Source organism: Thalassophryne amazonica, chromosome 5, assembly GCF_902500255.1.
Source record: "Thalassophryne amazonica chromosome 5, fThaAma1.1, whole genome shotgun sequence".
Lineage (NCBI taxonomy): Eukaryota > Metazoa > Chordata > Actinopteri > Batrachoidiformes > Batrachoididae > Thalassophryne > Thalassophryne amazonica.
Genome location: NC_047107.1, coordinates 90127916 through 90146512, shown reverse-complemented (window position 1 = coordinate 90146512; position 18597 = coordinate 90127916). Strand labels below are relative to the sequence as shown.

Here is an 18597-nt window from a genome sequence, read left to right as displayed (position 1 = left end):
TCACCAATCCTGTTTGTGATATTCATGCGCAGGATATCGAGGCGTAGTCAGTGGGGGTCTTCAGTTTGGTGGGCTCAGGGTCCATCACTGCTTTTTGCAGATGATGCAGTCCTGTTGGTTTCATTGGCCTGTGACCTCCAGCCCTCACTGGGTCAGTTTGCAGCCGAGTTTGAAGCGGCTGGAACGAGGATGAGCACCTCTAAATCTGAGGCCATAGTTCTCAACAGGAAACCAATAGATTGTCTACTTCAGGTAGGGGATGAGGTCTTGCCCCAGGTGTAGGAGTTGAAGTACCTCTGGGTCTTGTTCACGAGTGAGGGGACAATGGAGAGTAAGAGAGAAATCATTTTTATTTTATAGGCCCTGAGGCCCATTGGTGTTGGTGCTTATCTCCAGATTCTGTAGTATCAAGCAAATGAGAGTCGTTTTACTCAGTATTGGACAGATGTCAAATTTGAGTACTCTTGTTCCAGAAAACGTATCAGGGCATTCAGAATGTGCTTTTTTAAATTGAGCCCATTTTCTCAGAATTTGCTTTAAAAATTCCACAAATCCTGGAAATCCAAACTCTTTCTGTATGAAATCTTAAGTATGACCCACTCTTAAGTGGAATGTATGAACTCTGCAGCTTATATCCTGAGGCAGTGGGTTGACAAGGCCGAGGATGATGAGTGGTATTGAACAGCCCAGTGACATGGATCCACACCTAGACCTTTAGCCCATGTGGTGCCCCAGAGGTGATTAGTAAAATGATACACATGTAATATAACACTTGGTATTCTGCTGTTTTTACAGCAAAAAAACAAACAAACAAAAAGAAAAGGTTAATTTGGTTAAATTACAAAAAAATGAAAAAGAAAAAAAGAAACAACAAAAATACATTTTCCTCACTTATCACAAATGATATTCATACAGGTTCAAAGTTTGTGTTTTCTCCCTGGTGGACAGTGGTGGGCACACTTCCGATAATCCGATAACAGATAATTATCGAAGATAATGTTTTCAGCATCGGATTATCTTTTTAGATAACTTTAAAAACCATTATCGGACCAATTATCTTCTGATTAATTTTTGGCCGATAACTTTTAAACCGATAAATAAAACTGAACAGCGACAAGTATTTTTAAAATTAGTTCAGCACCCACCTGTTAAAAGTTTTATAACAGATACACAGTTATAACCTTTGCAAACAGAAGAGACACTGTTTGTATAAAAAACATCTCAATCCTCTGCAGACAAAGGAAGAACAGCCCCCCCAAAAAAGAAAAAAAAAAACATTTCCTTTAACGCCATACCGATATGTTGGCAATATGACCTAAGTCATCCAGAGGCATACATTTTTAACTTATGGTTCAAATTTTAACCAAACTACTTTGGACAAGTTATGTAAAATTACTGTCATATCTGAAGTTTCATCAAGTAAAAATATCAGATATATGTTTTAGTTTTAAAGTAATGTGCTAATTTTTAAGGTTTTGTGAGCACATGCTCTGCCCCGCAGTGCATTTTGGGTAGGATGATGTAATCTCAGTAAGTCACGACATGACAAATCCATTTCAGACACTCTGTTCAGGCTCCACGGACAACAGCATTAAACTCTAGTGCCTAAAACTCTCTTGAATATATTCTCTGCGTTTACAGACGTTGATTTTTTAATTGCGTTTGTTAAATTCCACGCATTTTAAATGTGAGCAGACAGGGATTATCTAGAATTTGTTTTGAAGGCCTCTACTGCCATCTAGCATCTACTGGCCAGTAGTGTTCATGGCAGTGTCTGGGAACCAGTAGATGGCAGTGTTCTATTTATTTTGACCCCGGTTATGTCAGATGATTGTCAAATCAACTTTTTGCTTTGTAAATGGCTTTTGTTTTTACAAATGAAGTTTAAAAACAAAATAACTGCAAAATAATAATAATAATAATAACATTATTACAAGACAGCTTTGCAGTGTTTGCACAGGCACAGTGCGAACGGTTGGATGCTGCTTGTAGCTTTCAGCAGCAGGATAACCTCACGACGGCCGACCACAATAATATATCAAACAGGTTTGATTCTCTTTCGACCATACGATCGGCGATCAGGAGGGGGTCGTCAGATGTTGACCGCAGCTTGATACTCCATGAACACTACACGATGCAGGACGCACGATTAACCTGAAACTTGGTCCAAAAAATTCCTCCATGAAAAATCATCTCGCACAGTGTAAAGCACGTTTTACAACATCAAATGAATGTTGTAAAGAGAGAATGTGGAGAGAATGTGCGTAAACATGCGCACATTCTCTCCACATGCAAAAAATTTTGCGATGACACTTCGAATCCATATATTTCCGTATATATCCGTAATATTTTACAAAAGCACATTTAAACACCAACACACGACAGACGTCACATTAACGTGTTGGTTTACATAATGACTGACTAAACCAATCAGTTTTTAGGAGAGGCACCTTTACCCAGAATCCTTTGCGATCTGTCTCTTTGTTACAAAACCTCAGAATTATTGCATTATTCAACATTAAAAGATATATGTTATATTTTAACTTTGTACAAATGACAGAATTGACATTAATGGAGTTATTCTATCGGTATTAATGTTATTTATAAATCAACACCATAACTCAATATGACTTTATTTTTCAAGACCTCCGCATGACTGGCGCTTTGTAGTTGATAGAGAGCTGGCTTTATGGCTGCTTTTAAGGTGCCGCTGTGCTGGGAGGGGTGCAATAAACAAGACCTTCCGGCAGGGGCTGACTGTTGAAAGAAAAGTGTGGTCTCATTGTTTGGGTCACAGAGTGCCTTTGTGTTCAGAGTGCTGTAATAAATAAAAGCTACCAGCAGGGGCAGACTGTTGAAAGAATAAAGTGTGGTCTTATTGTTTGGGTTTGTTGTTATTTTTAATATTATTAGAAGCTATTAAATTAAAGTTGTAAATGTGCAAGAGATAATATTGGAATTTATGTTATCGGTTATCTGTAACTTCCGATACATTTTTGGATGGTTTATTGTTTTATCTTTATCGAAGGTAACTTTTCAGTTATCTGATTATCTGTTATCAAAGTTAATTTTTTGGTTATCTGTGCCCACCACTGCTGGTGGATGAATTCCACTGGGAAGGTTATTGTAATCCTTACTTTTGTTTGTGTTTTCCTTGAGCTGGCCATACACTACATAGATATATGAGTTAATGTAATGCGATTGTGTTAATGTAACAATGCCATTTTAACATAATACAGAAGTGTATCACAGCAGAGCCACAGAACACAGTGTGCACATTATGGGGTGCACCTCTATCTGTGCAGCAAAGGATGCTGCACATGTTGTCCAATCTATGGTCCATGCAGAACTCAAGTGAGAAAGAAATTAATATGTAATGAGGCAATGTTTTGTTGAGCACTCAAAATGCTACTGTGTGCACACAAGATACAATTTTTCCCAGTTTGATTTCCAGTATTTCCCCTACAGTCTTGTATGCCTGGTGGCCCACCAGGCCAGCAATTTAAATGTATTTATTTCATTTTATTTTATTTTTATAATTTTCTGTTAATAACGGCAAATATGAATTAATTTGGATGTGAGTCATTTTTGCTCATCTACAGGGCTGTGGTTGTGGTATTCTCTAACACTATCTTCTGTTTATGTAAGTGATTTGACAAAGTGTTACTTGGCTAATTATTATCATTATTATTGTTGTTGTTGTCTTATTATTCTACCAGACGTCAGCTGATGGCAATGCAATGTTGAATGTCTGTTGAATGCAATGTCTGCTGTCCAGCATCAAAGTAAAGGCATCTTGACACTTGCACAAATTTGATTTGCGCAATTCGCCGTGCCAGTGCATCCTGCTCTGTCCCGCTGGATGCCACACTTCACCCCGCTTGTCTTGTGTGCGTCATGCGGTGGAGAATGCATTTGGAATCTTGTGTCAAAGGTAATTATTTATTTTATACATGTATAGTAATGGATTGGTAAAACAGTTGCATTTTCATTCCTTCTTATGAATCAGATAATGTATCTGTAAAATTATGTTTATTATAGATGTAACATCTCATCATAATTGTTCAGATGCCCTGCTCGCAATGACACGCAGTGTTTTCGAATAGGTTGCGTAATGTTCAGGACTAGTTCACGAAAGTGTCACTAAATTAATGCGTGCCACAAATGTTAAAGATTTCAGAGTTTTCTTTGTGCACTGACATGCAGCCGTGCACAGTTCACGCAGTTTACAGCGGGTTTACTCATTGGCAAACCAGATTGCGTGTCAGTGCCGGCAGTGGCGGTCCTAGAGTGATTTACTCCCCGGTCGAAACCCCCTGCGTGCCCTCGCACACTAACGTTGCTACCACCTCTGCCCCACCACCCATGAAAACACTAACTTCGTCCTGAACACCCACAATCCCACAAATTAACCCACAACAGCTATTTTCAAGAACAAATTTCCAGTTTTAATGACTACTGCAATAACAAACACAAAGAAATTGGCACAGTCTGTGTCATCATCCATGGACTTATCTGCAATGATCATCTCAAAAGTTTGCAGGAGGGCATCATAATTGTTTGCCACAGTGCTCACTATCCGTGATGTAAAATTCCATCGAGTAGGTGTTGTGTGGGCCGCTGAAGAGGAGGTACTGCTGGCCCACCACCACCAGATGGCGCCCTGCTTGGAGTGCGGGCTTCAAGCACGAGAGGGCGCCGGAGCCACTGGGAGTGACAGCTGTCACTCTTCATCAGCACCAGCTGTCACTCAGTCAACTCATCACCATCACCATAAAGGCCGGACTGCAACTCCACCTCCTCGCTGAGAAATCAGCTACCTTGGAGGTAATTTCTCTGCTAAGCTTAACTTTGACTAATAGTCTGATCTCATTTGCAGCCGTTTTCCTGTGGTGTTTGCCTTATCTGTGGGATTGGCGTTTGGTGTGATCAGCGACGGCTTCGCTTCACACCCCAACCAGATAAGTGGTTAGACAGGAGCTGCACGAGTGTGTGATTGGAGGTGGAGGTGCTCCCTCCTTACTGAACACAGACTGTGGGATTACTGAGTGTGCGTACTCACACTCACCTGTGCTGTTTCTGTTCTCTGCCAGCAGTACCAGGTCTGACAGCTGAAGACGGTGACCACCTGGGGACCCAGGACTTGGCGGCTCTGGTGTTCTTCAGGTCCGTTGGCGGTGAGGGCCGTGTGGGATCCGGCTCGGTTCTGGACGGGCGTCTCCTATCCTCAAGCCTGCCCACACGTCACCCAACGTGTAATTGACTGTAGTCCCAAACTGATTGTTGTCTGTATTCCGTTGTGCACAATTTACAACATTAAATTGTTACTGTGTGGCTTATCCATTGCCCGTTCTTTTACGCCCCCTGTTGTGGGTCCGTGTTCCTACACTTTCACAACAGTAGGAGCATTTCTGGGCAACCTTGAGCAGCCTGCAGACTCAAGAAAAGACATCCTCTTTGTGGATTTTGAAAAAAATGTGGCAAACCCAGAGAGTGATGCAAAAAATATTCTGCACTCAGATAAGCATTTAGCCCCCTGAGACAGAACCAGATTCAGTCTGTGTGCATAGCAATACACAAACATTGCACTGGGGGCTATTGCTTTAACTTTGGCCTGCAAACCATTGAGAGCTGAAGCCATGACAGCAGCCATGGCTTCTTCGTAAGGAAGACTATCAAATGGCTTCGTCAAAATCCGGTCCACAACATTCAAATTGTCTGCCATTGCTAGCTAGCTAGCTCGCTAGCTGGGACTGGCGCGAGGCCAGTGTGAAGTTTGTCCGCCTGTGAGAGCTTTGTGACGGTGGAGGAGCTCAGCAGCACCCGCTGCTCGGTAGGGACAGAAACTGCGATAGAAGTTAGAAAGAGTGATAGAAGTCAGTCTCCAAACACAAGCAGCTACAAAAAAAAAACACACCAGAAATAGAAGCTCGATTTGTCGCTAGTTGTTTTTAACAAAGAAAATGCCGCTAAGAGAATTAGGAAAGTCTCCGGTTCAACCCAGAACAGAATGAAAATGCTCCCACGGATGTTTACACCAAAAGATCGCTGATTTGCTCATTTCGCTGTCAATCAAAAAGGGATTCAGCCTCAGACAGATCATCCAGTCATCATGCAGAAGCTGAGCGTCCGGGCCGGCCGAGGCCAGCCCACTGCCCCATAGACCCCCAGACACGCTGAGCGTCCGATGGGCGGGACAAAGCCCAGTATTTATCCAATGACTCGTCTCGCTGCAGTCTTTGCTTCGCTACTGTTTATAGCACTGTGAAGCTGCGGGAATGAGTGAGAGGAAAGCCACCATGGGACGGGAAGGTGGGGGCGCCGCTCTGCCGTAACGTAATGAAACCACGAACCCCCCCCGTCAGGACAACCCCCCCACCCCGTTTTTTTTTTTTTTTTACTTTTTTTTTTCCGCACGGTCGTGCCGCCCCCCCCCGCGATGCCGCCCCGGTCGGCTGCCCGGTCGGCCCGCCTCCAGGACCGCCCCTGACTGCCGGGATCATATTCGTGCAAGTGTCAAGATGCCTTAAGCAGTCAAAGCTTTCAATAGAAGGTGGCAGACCCTGCACCCCGTCTCTTGCTCAGTGACTGCTGGGATAGGCTCCAGCTCCCTCCTGACCCTTAATTGAAATAAGCAGGTACAGAAGATAAACGAATGAATGAATATCTCCTGTTTCAGACCAGACACTTGCATTGCTGAAGGTAAAGTGTCATTTAAATAAAATAAAATAATCCGTGTGTTGGTTTTGTTGCACAGCGGTCTTGTTAAGTCAGCTGCTATACAGCGCCTGAGTAAAGGATGCTGATTTGTGGCCCATGGGTCATGTTTGAACTGGCCTTTATTTGTTTGAAAATGCTTCATAAGGGGGTTTGGAGTCAAACTTTGAAGAAAATAGTGGGTGTACATGCACCCTGAGATCTGTCAGTGGTGACTGAAGGGATTGTGACTATAAATATGCACATTAATCTTTTTTTTATACCCAAATATATTGTTTGCTGTCATGCATGATGTCAGTGAGGCTGCAATTGAGGGATTGTACTCTTTGCCCATTTGTTTAATATGCTCATCTGAATTGTATATGTGATACTGATCAAACTGAACTCATTGATAAAACTGATAATTGCGATAAAAGTGTTGTGTGGGCCGCTGAAGAGGAGGTACTGCTGGCCCACCACCACCAGAGGGCGCCCTGCCTGGAGTGCGGGCTCCAGGCACCAGAGGGCGCCGCCGCCTCACGTGAGCAGCTACGGTGACAGCTGTCACCCATCACCTGAGACAGCTGACGGCAATCATCTGTGGGGTATATCAGCAGGACGGCACCTCCACCTCATTGCCGAGATATCGTTTCTACCTACGAGGTAACGTATCAAAGCTGACGGAGTGTATCCTTTTGGATTAGTGTATAGCTTGTGGAGTACTGTTCCAACGAGAGGTGGAGGTAACTTCCCTGCTGTTCGGAGTCTTGGGTGCAAACGCGCCCCCATCTAACTGTTCTTTGTTCCTCGCCAGCAGTACCAGGTCCGACACGCGGAGGCAGTGGCCACCTGGGAGTTCGGGACTTGGCGGCTCCAGTACTTCCGGGGTCCTGTGGCGGAGGAAGCCGTGTGGTTCGGGTCTTACCTTGGAGAGGCGTCTCCTATCTTCGAGCCTGCCCACACGACACTTTTGTGAATTGACTGTTGTCCATTTCGTGATTGGTTGTATTCGTTGTGCACGTTCACAACAGTAAAGCCTTGTTATTTGACTTTCTCCATTGTCCGTTCATTTGCGCCCCCTGTTGTGGGTCCGTGTACTGACACTTTCCCAACAAAAAGTGACATGCAGGGGTTTTTTAAACCGATGATCAAGCTTTGCAGGATGATGGTAGGATTTCATTAATCACGAACACATCACTTACAGCTTTGCATTTCAGAGCACCTCATATTTTTCCACACAATATTTTTCCATATTTATTAATTTGTTTAAGTAATTTGGTTGTGAAAGCGTTTCCCTTCTGTCTTTTTATGTTTTTAACTGTCACTGGTCACCTTCGCGAGACCAACCGTCTAGGCCCAACCCAGACCAAGAAACTTTGCTGCCTTTTATCTCGGTGCTCTGATGGAGGCGATCATTGAAGCGACCTCGGCAGCCCCGCCAAACTTTCTTTGTGTCTCTTTACTGCACAATGCCTTAACTTGGCAAGGAGCCAAGAGCTGTGTTTGTCCGATCACCGGCTCAGTCCTCGCCTTCCTTTTATTGGTGTGTATGTGTACACGGAGGGACAGCAAGTGAGTGTGTGTGCCCATTTTTTTCAGAGCAGACAGGAGGAGGTATGGCTCGATGGCTACAGTCGTTGGGAGCTGGATTTTTGCCTTACAGTTAATTTGCTGAATCGGGCTGGAGATTTGAAGTCCTTTTCTGATATTCTGTTGAACAAACGCATACACATCAATCAACCAACTCAATCAACTTTTTTCTTGTATAGCGCCAAATCACAACAAACAGTTGCCCCAAGGCGCTCCACATTGCAAGGCAAGGCCATACAATAATTATGAAACACAGTCTACGTCTAAAGCAACATAACCAAGGGATGGTCCAGGGTCACCCGATCCAGCCCTAACTATAAGCCTTAGCGAAAAGGAAAGTTTTAAGCCTAATCTTAAAAGTAGAGAGGGTATCTGTCTCCCTGATCTGAATTGGGAGCTGGTTCCACAGGAGAGGAGCCTGAAAGCTGAAGGCTCTGCCTCCCATTCTACTCTTACAAACCCTAGGAACTACAAGTAAGCCCGCAGTCTGAGAGCGAAGCGCTCTAATGGGGTAATATGGTACTACGAGGTCCCTAAGATAAGATGGGACCTGATTATTCAAAACCTTATAAGTAAGAAGAAGAATTTTAAATTCTATTCTAGCATTAACAGGAAGCCAATGAAGGGAGGCCAACACGGGTGAGATATGCTCTCTCCTGCTAGTCCCCGTCAGTACTCTAGCTGCAGCATTCTGAACCAACTGAAGGCTTTTTAGGGAACTTTTAGGACAACCTGATAATAATGAATTACAATAGTCCAGACTAGAGGAAACAAATGCATAAATTAGTTTTTCAGCATCACTCTGAGACAAGACCTTTCTGATTTTAGAGATATTGCGTAAATGCAAAAAGGCAGTCCTACATATTTGTTTAATATGCGCTTTGAATGACATATCTTGATCAAAAATAACTCCAAGATTTCTCACAGTATTACTAGAGATCAGGGAAATGCCATCCAGAGTAACGATCTGGTTAGACACCATGCTTCTAAGATTTGTGGGGCCAAGTACAATAACTTCAGTTTGATCTGAGTTTAAAAGCAGGAAATTAGAGGTCATCCATGTCTTTATGTCTGTAAGACAATCCTGCAGTTTAGCTAATTGGTGCGTATCCTCTGGCTTCATGGATAGATAAAGCTGGGTATCATCTGCGTAACAATGAAAATTTAAGCAATACCGTCTAATAATACTGCCCAAGGGAAGCATGTATAAAGTGAATAAAATTGGTCCTAGCACAGAACCTTGAACTCCATAATTAACTTTAGTCTGTGAAGAAGATTCCCCATTTACATGAACAAACTGTAATCTATTAGACAAATATGATTCAAACCACCGCAGCGCAATGCCTTTAATACCTATGACATGCTCTAATCTCTGTAATAAAATTTTATGGTCAACAGTATCAAAAGCAGCACTGAGGTCCAACAGAACAAGCACAGAGATAAGTCCACTGTCCGAAGCCATAAGAAGATCATTTGTAACCTTCACTAATACTGTTTCTGTACTATGATGAATTCTAAAACCTGACTGAAACTCTTCAAATAGATCATTCCTCTGCAGGTGATCAGTTAGCTGTTTTGCAACTACCCTCTCAAGAATCTTTGAGAGAAAAGGAAGGTTGGAGATTGGCCTATAATTAGCTAAGATAGCTGGGTCAAGTGATGGCTTTTTAAGTAATGGTTTAATTACTGCCACCTTAAAGGCCTGTGGTACATAACCAACTAACAAAGATAGATTGATCATATTTAAGATTGAAGCATTAAATAATGGTAGGACTTCCTTGAGCAGCCTGGCAGGAATGGGGTCTAATAAGCATGTTGATGGTTTGGATGAAGTAACTAATGAAAATAACTCAGACAGAACAATCGGAGAGAAAGAGTCTAACCAAATACCGGCATCACTGAAAGCAGCCAAAGATAACGATACATCTTTGGGATGGTTATGAGTAATTTTTTCTCTAATAGTCAAAATTTTGTTAGCAAAGAAAGTCATGAAGTCATTACTAGTTAAAGTTAATGGAATACTCAGCTCAATAGAGCTCTGACTCTTTGTCAGCCTGGCTACAGTGCTGAAAAGAAACCTGGGGTTGTTCTTATTTTCTTCAATTAGTGATGAGTAGAAAGATGTCCTAGCTTCACGAAGGGCTTTCTTATAGAGCAACAAACTCTTTTTCCAGGCTAAGTGAAGATCTTCTAAATTAGTGAGACGCCATTTCCTCTCCAACTTACGGGTTATCAGCTTTAAGCTACGAGTTTGTGAGTTATACCACGGAGTCAGACACTTCTGATTTAAAGCTCTCTTTTTCAGAGGAGCTACAGCATCCAAAGTTGTCTTCAATGAGGATGTAAAACTATTGACAAGATACTCTAACTCCCTTACAGAGTTTAGGTAGCTACTCTGCTCTGTGTTGGTATATGACATTAGAGAACATAAAGAAGGAATCATATCCTTAAACCTAGTTACAGCGCTTTCTGAAAGACTTCTAGTGTAATGAAACTTATTCCCCACTGCAGGGTAGTCCATCAGGGTAAATGTAAATGTTATTAAAAATGATCAGACAAAAGGGAGTTTTCAGGGAATACTGTTAAGTCTTCTATTTCCATACCATAAGTCAGAACAAGATCTAAAATATGATTAAAGTGGTGGGTGGACTCATTTACTTTTTGAGCAAAGCCAATAGAGTCTAATAATAGATTAAATGCAGTGTTGAGGCTGTCATTCTCAGCATCTGTGTGGATGTTAAAATCGCCCACTATAATTATCTTATCTGAGCTAAGCACTAAGTCAGACAAAAGGTCTGAAAATTCACAGAGAAACTCACAGTAACGACCAGGTGGACGATAGATAATAACTTCCAATTTGGATGGACAAGACTAAGAGACAAGCTTTCAAATGAATTAAAGCTCTGTCTAGGTTTTTGATTAATTAATAAGCTGGAATGGAAGATTGCTGCTAATCCTCCGCCCCGGCCCGTGCTACGAGCATTCTGACAGTTAGTGTGACTCGGGGGTGTTGACTCATTTAAACTAACATATTCATCCTGCTGTAACCAAGTTTCTGTTAGGCAGAATAAATCAATACGTTGATCAATTATTATATCATTTACCAACAGGGACTTAGAAGAAAGAGACCTAATGTTTAATAGACCACATTTAACTGTTTTAGTCTGTGGTGCAATTGAAGGTGCTATATTATTTTTTCTTTTTGAATTTTTATGCTTAAATAGATTTTTGCTAGTTATTGGTGGTCTGGGAGCAGGCACCGTCTCTACGGGGATGGGGTAATAGGGGGATGGCAGGGGGAGAGAAGCTGCAGAGAGGTGTATAAGACCACAGCTCTGCCTCCTGGTCCCAACGCTAGACAGTCACAGTTTGGAGGATCCCAAAAAATTGGCCAGATTTCTAGAAATGAGAGCTGCTCCCTTTAAAGTGGGATGGATGCCGTCTCTCCTAACAAGACCAGGTTTTCCCCAGAAGCTTTGCCAATTATCAATGAAGCCCACCTCATTTACAGGGGTTCATACACATTAGTGTACATTAGTGTTCATACACATGAACACTACGTCTGAAATCCTTCTGTACCCTGAACCCAGTTGCCTTGCCAGGGTAAGACCGTTTCATCCCCTTTTTGTGTGAGCCTGTGACCGCCGCTCGCACTGGGAGCACACCTCTGCGGGGCTTGGCCCACAGCCGGACGCTTGATGTGGACATTGTTGTTGCGCCGGGTCCTCTTCACCCAGGCAACCAGGCCCTTTTAGGCCTTACCCCTCACTGTTTGCCCAGCCACCCTTTCCTCGTGTCCTCCCCTTACTGTGAGACTGGAAGAAAGCTTGAAGGACAGCATGATGTTTTGAGCTCACTGCTTGGTTGTGCTTGTGGTGGCTGACTTCCTACGGTACACCATTGCTCCCATTCACGTTCTCCCTTTCTTTGACCTCCTACCGGGGACATAGTCCTGTTTGATCACATTAGGGGAGAGAGAGATCAGTGCTGCATTTGACACTCCCAGTAGCTTTTGACAGTCTATTGGGGCAGATCAGGCTGTCCAGCACCACCAGTGGCCTCTTTTGTATTTCAGGCTTCTTTTTTTTAAAGCCATTCATTGTGAAGTCTTTTGAAGAGAACAGATTTGGGATAACAGCATTACTTTCTTCCACATATTTTCTTGATTCTACACTTTTTAGCTAGAATGCATTGCTGGTTTTAAACTGATCACATTTGCAGAGTCCACGACGTGTATGATCTGGCAGTCTGTAGTGATCAAAGTTTAGGCTTTCCTACATTTTGGCCACTCAGCATACAGCACAAATTACAAGTCATCTTTGCTGTTGATTTGTAGATACAAATCTAGAAGTAGTTTCCTTAGCAACAGAATCACAAAATGGGTGTTTCAAACAAAATTTAGGCTACAGAAATTTATCCATGCTGGGTATAATGTAACAAATATGGTTCCATGCAAAACGGTCCCAAGGTGGGCCCATTCTAGACCACACTGTAAAAATTTGCATTGTAAAAATTCTATAAGAATTTCTGTGTGCATTGGGCTCATTATCCTGTAGAGACAGACAGTTGCTTAACTGTACAAGTTCATCATGCCTAATATTTATGAGGAGACTTTTCCTTCAATCAGAAGAAACTTCACAAAGTCAGTCATGGATTGAAGCTTCATCTGGCAAGGTCGCTAGTCAACAACTAGCCTGCTGGAATCAATTTGTCCCCCGTTTAAAGTAAATGTACTTGTCCCACTTAAATTCAAAGTAGGGTCAACCCTGTTCTTGATACCCTTAAAACAAGCCTCCTATGTGAATTGAGAGATATGTTTAGCTGTTACTCTTAAAATGTTCAGGTTGTGTCATTTTGATTTGAGCATCTTTGAGAAACCCTACACAGATGTGGAAGAAGTACAAGTCCAGTACAGGTCCTGAGGTCCGTCACCTGGTGCTTATCCCCAGATAACGTAGCGTGAAGCAGATTAGATTAGCTAAAGCTGGTACCCAGGTACTACTGGGTGGATTGGGCTGATGCAGATGAAGTGTCTTGTTTAAGTAGACAGATCAGTAGCCTGACACACACACGGGGAATTGAACCCTGGTCTACAAATTCATAGTCAAACTCCTGTTTCACAGAGCCACCTACTCTAGTTAACATGGATAAGGACCACAATGGAAATCAGTATACTATTTTGGGAGCCTTTTTTGCAATATATAATTAGGCTTTGCATTAGAATTTTTGGCCACCGAGTTCTGGGACACACTAGGCGTTGAACATGTCACTCTCAGGTCCCAGCATGAGCACTGAATTTAGTACATAGAGCTGCTAATTTCAGGAGGTACTCGAGTGTGCTGCAGTGTGCTAAGAAAGTTGTTGATGCCATGAAAGCAAAGTGTGTCTAAGATTATGTAGTTATACAACCCCTGGCAAAAATTATGGAATCACCGGCCTCAGAGGATGTTCATTCAGTTGTTTAATTTTGTAGAAAAAAAGCAGATCACAGACATGACACAAAACTAAAGTCATTTCAAATGGCAACTTTCTGGCTTTAAGAAACACTATAAGAAATCAAGAAAAAAAGATTGTGGCAGTCAGTAACGGTTACTTTTTAGACCAAGCAGAGGAAAAAAAATATGGAATCACTCAATTCTGAGGAAAAAATTATGGAATCACCCTGTAAATTTTCATCTCCCAAATTAACACCTGCATCAAATCAGATCTGCTCATTGACATTGACCCTATGCCATGACATTGACCCTATGTGTCTTTTTGCAAGGAATGTTTTTGCAGTTTTTGCTCTATGGCAAGATGCATTATCATCTTGAAAAATGATTTCATCATCCCCAAACATCCTTTCAATTGTCCAAAATATCAACATAAACTTGTGCATTTATTGATGATGTAATGACAGCCATCTCCCCAGTGCCTTTACCTGACATGCAGCCCCATATCATCAATGACTGTGGAAATTTACATGTTCTCTTCAGGCAATCATCTTTATAAATCTCATTGGAAAGGCACCAAACAAAAGTTCCAGCATCATCACCTTGCCCAATGCAGATTCGAGATTCATCACTGAATATGACTTTCATCCAGTCATCCACAGTCAATCAATCAATCAATCAATCAATCAATTTTTTATATAGCGCCAAATCACAACAAACAGTTGCCCCAAGGCGCTTTATATTGTAAGGCAAGGCCATACAATAATTATGTAAAACCCCAACGGTCAAAACGACCCCCTGTGAGCAAGCACATGGCTACAGTGGGAAGGAAAAACTCCCTTTTAACAGGAAGAAACCTCCAGCAGAACCAGGCTCAGGGAGGGGCAGTCTTCTGCTGGGACTGGTTGGGGCTGAGGGAGAGAACCAGGAAAAAGACATGCTGTGGAGGGGAGCAGAGATCGATCACTAATGATTAAATGCAGAGTGGTGCATACAGAGCAAAAAGAGAAAGAAACAGTGCATCATGGGAACCCCCCAGCAGTCTACGTCTATAGCAGCATAACTAAGGGATGGTTCAGGGTCACCTGATCCAGCCCTAACTATAAGCTTTAGCAAAAAGGACAGTTTTAAGCCTAATCTTAAAAGTAGAGAGGGTGTCTGTCCACAATTGCTTTTCCTTAGCCCATTTTAACCTTGTTTTTTTCTCTTTAGGTGTTAATGATGCCTTTCGTTTAGCTTTTCTGTATGTAAATCCCATTTCCTTTAGGCGGTTTCTTACAGTTCGGTCACAGACGTTGACTCCAGTTTCCTCCCATTCGTTCCTCATTTGTTTTGTTGTACATTTTTCGATTTTTGAGACATATTGCTTTAAGTTTTCTGTCTTGACGCTTTGATGTCTTCCTTGGTCTACCAGTATGTTTGCCTTTAACAACCTTCCCATGTTGTTTGTATTTGGTCCAGAGTTTAGACACAGCTGACTGTGAACAACCAACATCTTTTGCAACATTGCGTGATGATTTACTCTCTTTTAAGAGTTTGATAATCCTCTCCTTTGTTTCAATTGACATCTCTCGTGTTGGAGCCATGATTCATGTCAGTCCACTTGCTGCAACAGCTCTCCAAGGTGTGTTCACTCCTTTTTAGATGCAGACTAACGAGCAGATCTGATATGATGCAGGTGTTAGTTTTGGGGATGAAAATTTACAGGGTGATTCCATAATTTTTTCCTCAGAATTGAGTGATTCCATATTTTTTTCCTCTGCTTGGTCTAAAAAAGTAACCGTTACTGACTGCCACAATCTTTTTTTCTTGATTTCTTATAGTGTTTCTTAAAGCCAGAAAGTTGCCATTTGAAATGACTTTAGTTTTGTGTCATGTCTGTGATCTGCTTTTTTTCTACAAAATTAAACAACTGAATGAACATCCTCCGAGGCCAGTGATTCCATAATTTTTGCCAGGGGTTGTATATTGAAAAAGGTAATGTTAACAAAAGTAAATCTATGACAAAGGATATTCATTTTCACAGCACTGTAGGGGATTTTTACACGTTCGGAACTGGCTGGAAATTTGTTAAAGTGAAGCAAAATAATATAATTAATTCAAGATTTATATATTTTTTTAGTAAGAGTCACAACTTGAGCCAATTTAATTTCAAGTTAAATATGATGCAAGTTTCATATTTAATTATTTTCTTTTATATTTCAACTTGTTTGATGTTCTACATAGGTCATGAATAATGTTTAAAATGCAAAAAACACACTCATATTGGATGAATATTGCATTTGCTGCCGTGTTCATAAACATAGAGTATCTTATAGCTTATGCACAGTGCGAGGGTTCAGGGTCTCTCCGGGGCGCGCCCTGTTGTCTCACCACCATCAGCAGCAGAAGCAGCAGCACTGCCTGCATTTTTATTATTACTGAGCCAATACCACCTCAGCTCTTTGAATAATTCAAAAACATCTGAGTGCTAAAAGTCATGCTGAAATGATGTGGCATTCTGTAAGTTCAATGTAAGTATATAATATAATTGTAAATATGTTAAAAATACATGGATGACACAAGAAAGTGAAAACTATTTCAATTGTGGTCCTTTTAAAAATCAAATGACAAAATAGAAGTAATAATAATAATACAGTGGTCCCTCGCTATAACGCGGTTCACCTTTCGCGGCCTCGCTGTTTCGCAGATTTTTTTTAGTCCAATTTTGCATGCTTTTTTTTTACAGTGCATTGTGTTCCGCGGCCTCATCAAGCAGCCGGTCTCGACACCGCGAAGGGAGAGTACGCGCATTGTGTTCTGCGTGTCTGTTTATAAGAATCTTCTCGCCCAGAAGAAAAAAGAGCGCCAACAACTACCCATAACTGTGTTCTACACTCGGAAAAAGACACCTGCAGCGAGGTGTGAGTGGAAAAAGACGTGACAGCGCAGCGGCGCCAGGACAAAGAGGCACGATCAGAGGATCTGTGAAATACTGGTCAGTCACTATTAATAATTTCTTATGTGTCCAACCTCGTACGTTGATCGTTAAAATTAAATTTGTTAGTTCTAAAAGCCATCATAATTATTTATAGGAAAACGTTCTATTTTTATTTCTCAAACAAATGTTTGGGCCTGAAAACAGGTTGGTCTTATTTTTCTACTCAGGTTTGAACTTTGAGAGTGTTAACACACGAGAGAAAAGTGAGAAAATGTTAATGCCTGATTTAGAAAAGTGTATAAAGTGTGTAGTGAGGGGTTTTACAGCTTTAAAACGTCTATAATAATTGTAAAAAATAACGCTGGCCACTTTGCGGATTTTGCATATCGCAGGCTATTTTTAGAACGTAACTCCCGCGATAAACGAGGGACCACTGTACTGATAATCGTAATGATAATAATAATAGTGTGTGTATGATAATAAGAACCTAAACAATTTATAAATACATTAAGATCATAAATTTACATTAACAAATTATATAATTAACAGGAAATAAAAGGGTTGTGTCCTTCTAAAAACTGTTGAGGTCTAAGGTTCTAAAAACAGTCTGGACTCGCACCCATTTCAACTCATTATAGAAACTTTGCACAATTTATTAGCACCCTTGAAAAATTTCAGCTAACTATTTTATAAACACTACCCACGAGCAACACCCTTGGGGTCTAGTTTATTCTTCCAACCTTTCTGGATGGAGTGATGCACATCAGTTTGCTGATGTATGCTGTCCAGACAGCAGGAGAGAGGAACAGAAGCAGTGCGACTTGGTGACATTTTGCTGACTTGAGTTTACGGCAGTGAGGAGAAATAAACCAAATGGTGACTGTGTGTCACTCCCTGTAGTGGTACATAGTGCATATATGCATCCAGCCTTATTGATTTTGCGTCAGGACAGTTGTAAGTGTGAACGGTTTATGATATTTTGTATGTAATATTTTATAATAAAGGATTATTAATTGAGTGCGAGGTCTGTCCTGAGGTGTTGACAGTGCAGACTGAGTGTTCACGAGGTCTGTGCAAAAAACACAGAGGTCAGATATTCCCATACAGGCCGAGCAAGCAAGGTTAATTATTTGTTTATTATATGCCATTATATCTGTCTGTCTGTCTGTCTTCTGTCTGTCTGTCTGTCTGTCTATATAAACACGCAACCTTACAGTATCAACTGAATATGAAACCTGTTGATAGTTTTGGGTTCGTAGTCAGACTTGTTTGCTTCACCTCCATGAAGAACTTACTAACAGATGGTCTGCTTGTTAGCTGGTAAGCTTTCAATCTGTGTGTTTTTTCTGATGCTGTTTAGATATTTGTGCAGTATGTTCATGTCCGACTTGGTTTTTCTAATCCTGTTTTTAGCTTTCTGGCTTTTCTGGCCAATCAGAGTGCGCATTGCATTGTAGCCATATAGTTTTATTGCAAAAAGTCAAATCAAATTTCAGTACTTTCTGTTAGCTGAAGGACATGTTGGTCAAGGCTTTAGGAAGAACTGTGGAACTTTTATTTATGCCAAAAATGGCAGTTCACAATTACCCAACCATTATTGAATGTCAATTTACTGCTGGTCATTTTCTCTCCTCACTAAGGCCTTGGAATTGGAGCCCATGAAGCAGAAAAAAGCTGAAATAATGGGTTTAAGAAAATCTCCAAGGGGAGTCATGCCTCACCCACACCCCCACCCCCTCCAAAATTCCTCTCCTTATCCTCCCTCCAGACCCTTACTGATGTGTCACCATCATTGCTTGCCACCCCTAGTGTAGTTACTTTGATACAAGCACTATGTGCCAAATTCACGTTTTGGTGATGTTATTTGATGTTTTTTAATTTAACCTTTATTTAACTGGGTTAGTCCCATTGAGATTAAGATCTCTTTCACAAGGGAGACACAAGGGAGGCAATTATAAA

At 41.5% G+C, this 18597-nt stretch overlaps 1 protein-coding gene and 1 long non-coding RNA gene across 3 annotated transcripts in view; one reads left to right on the top strand and one right to left on the bottom strand.

Annotated features, from left to right (window-relative positions):
- znrf3 (zinc and ring finger 3) overlaps positions 1–18597 on the top strand; it is a 161785-nt gene that overhangs the window by 51823 nt on the left and 91365 nt on the right. The gene's annotated exons all lie outside the window — the stretch shown is intronic.
- On the bottom strand, positions 6575–10456 carry LOC117510934. Its single transcript, XR_004560847.1, has 3 exons — positions 10446–10456; positions 9998–10005; positions 6575–6667 (listed from the first exon to the last, which is right to left on the bottom strand). It is a non-coding gene; the product is annotated as an uncharacterized LOC117510934 (long non-coding RNA).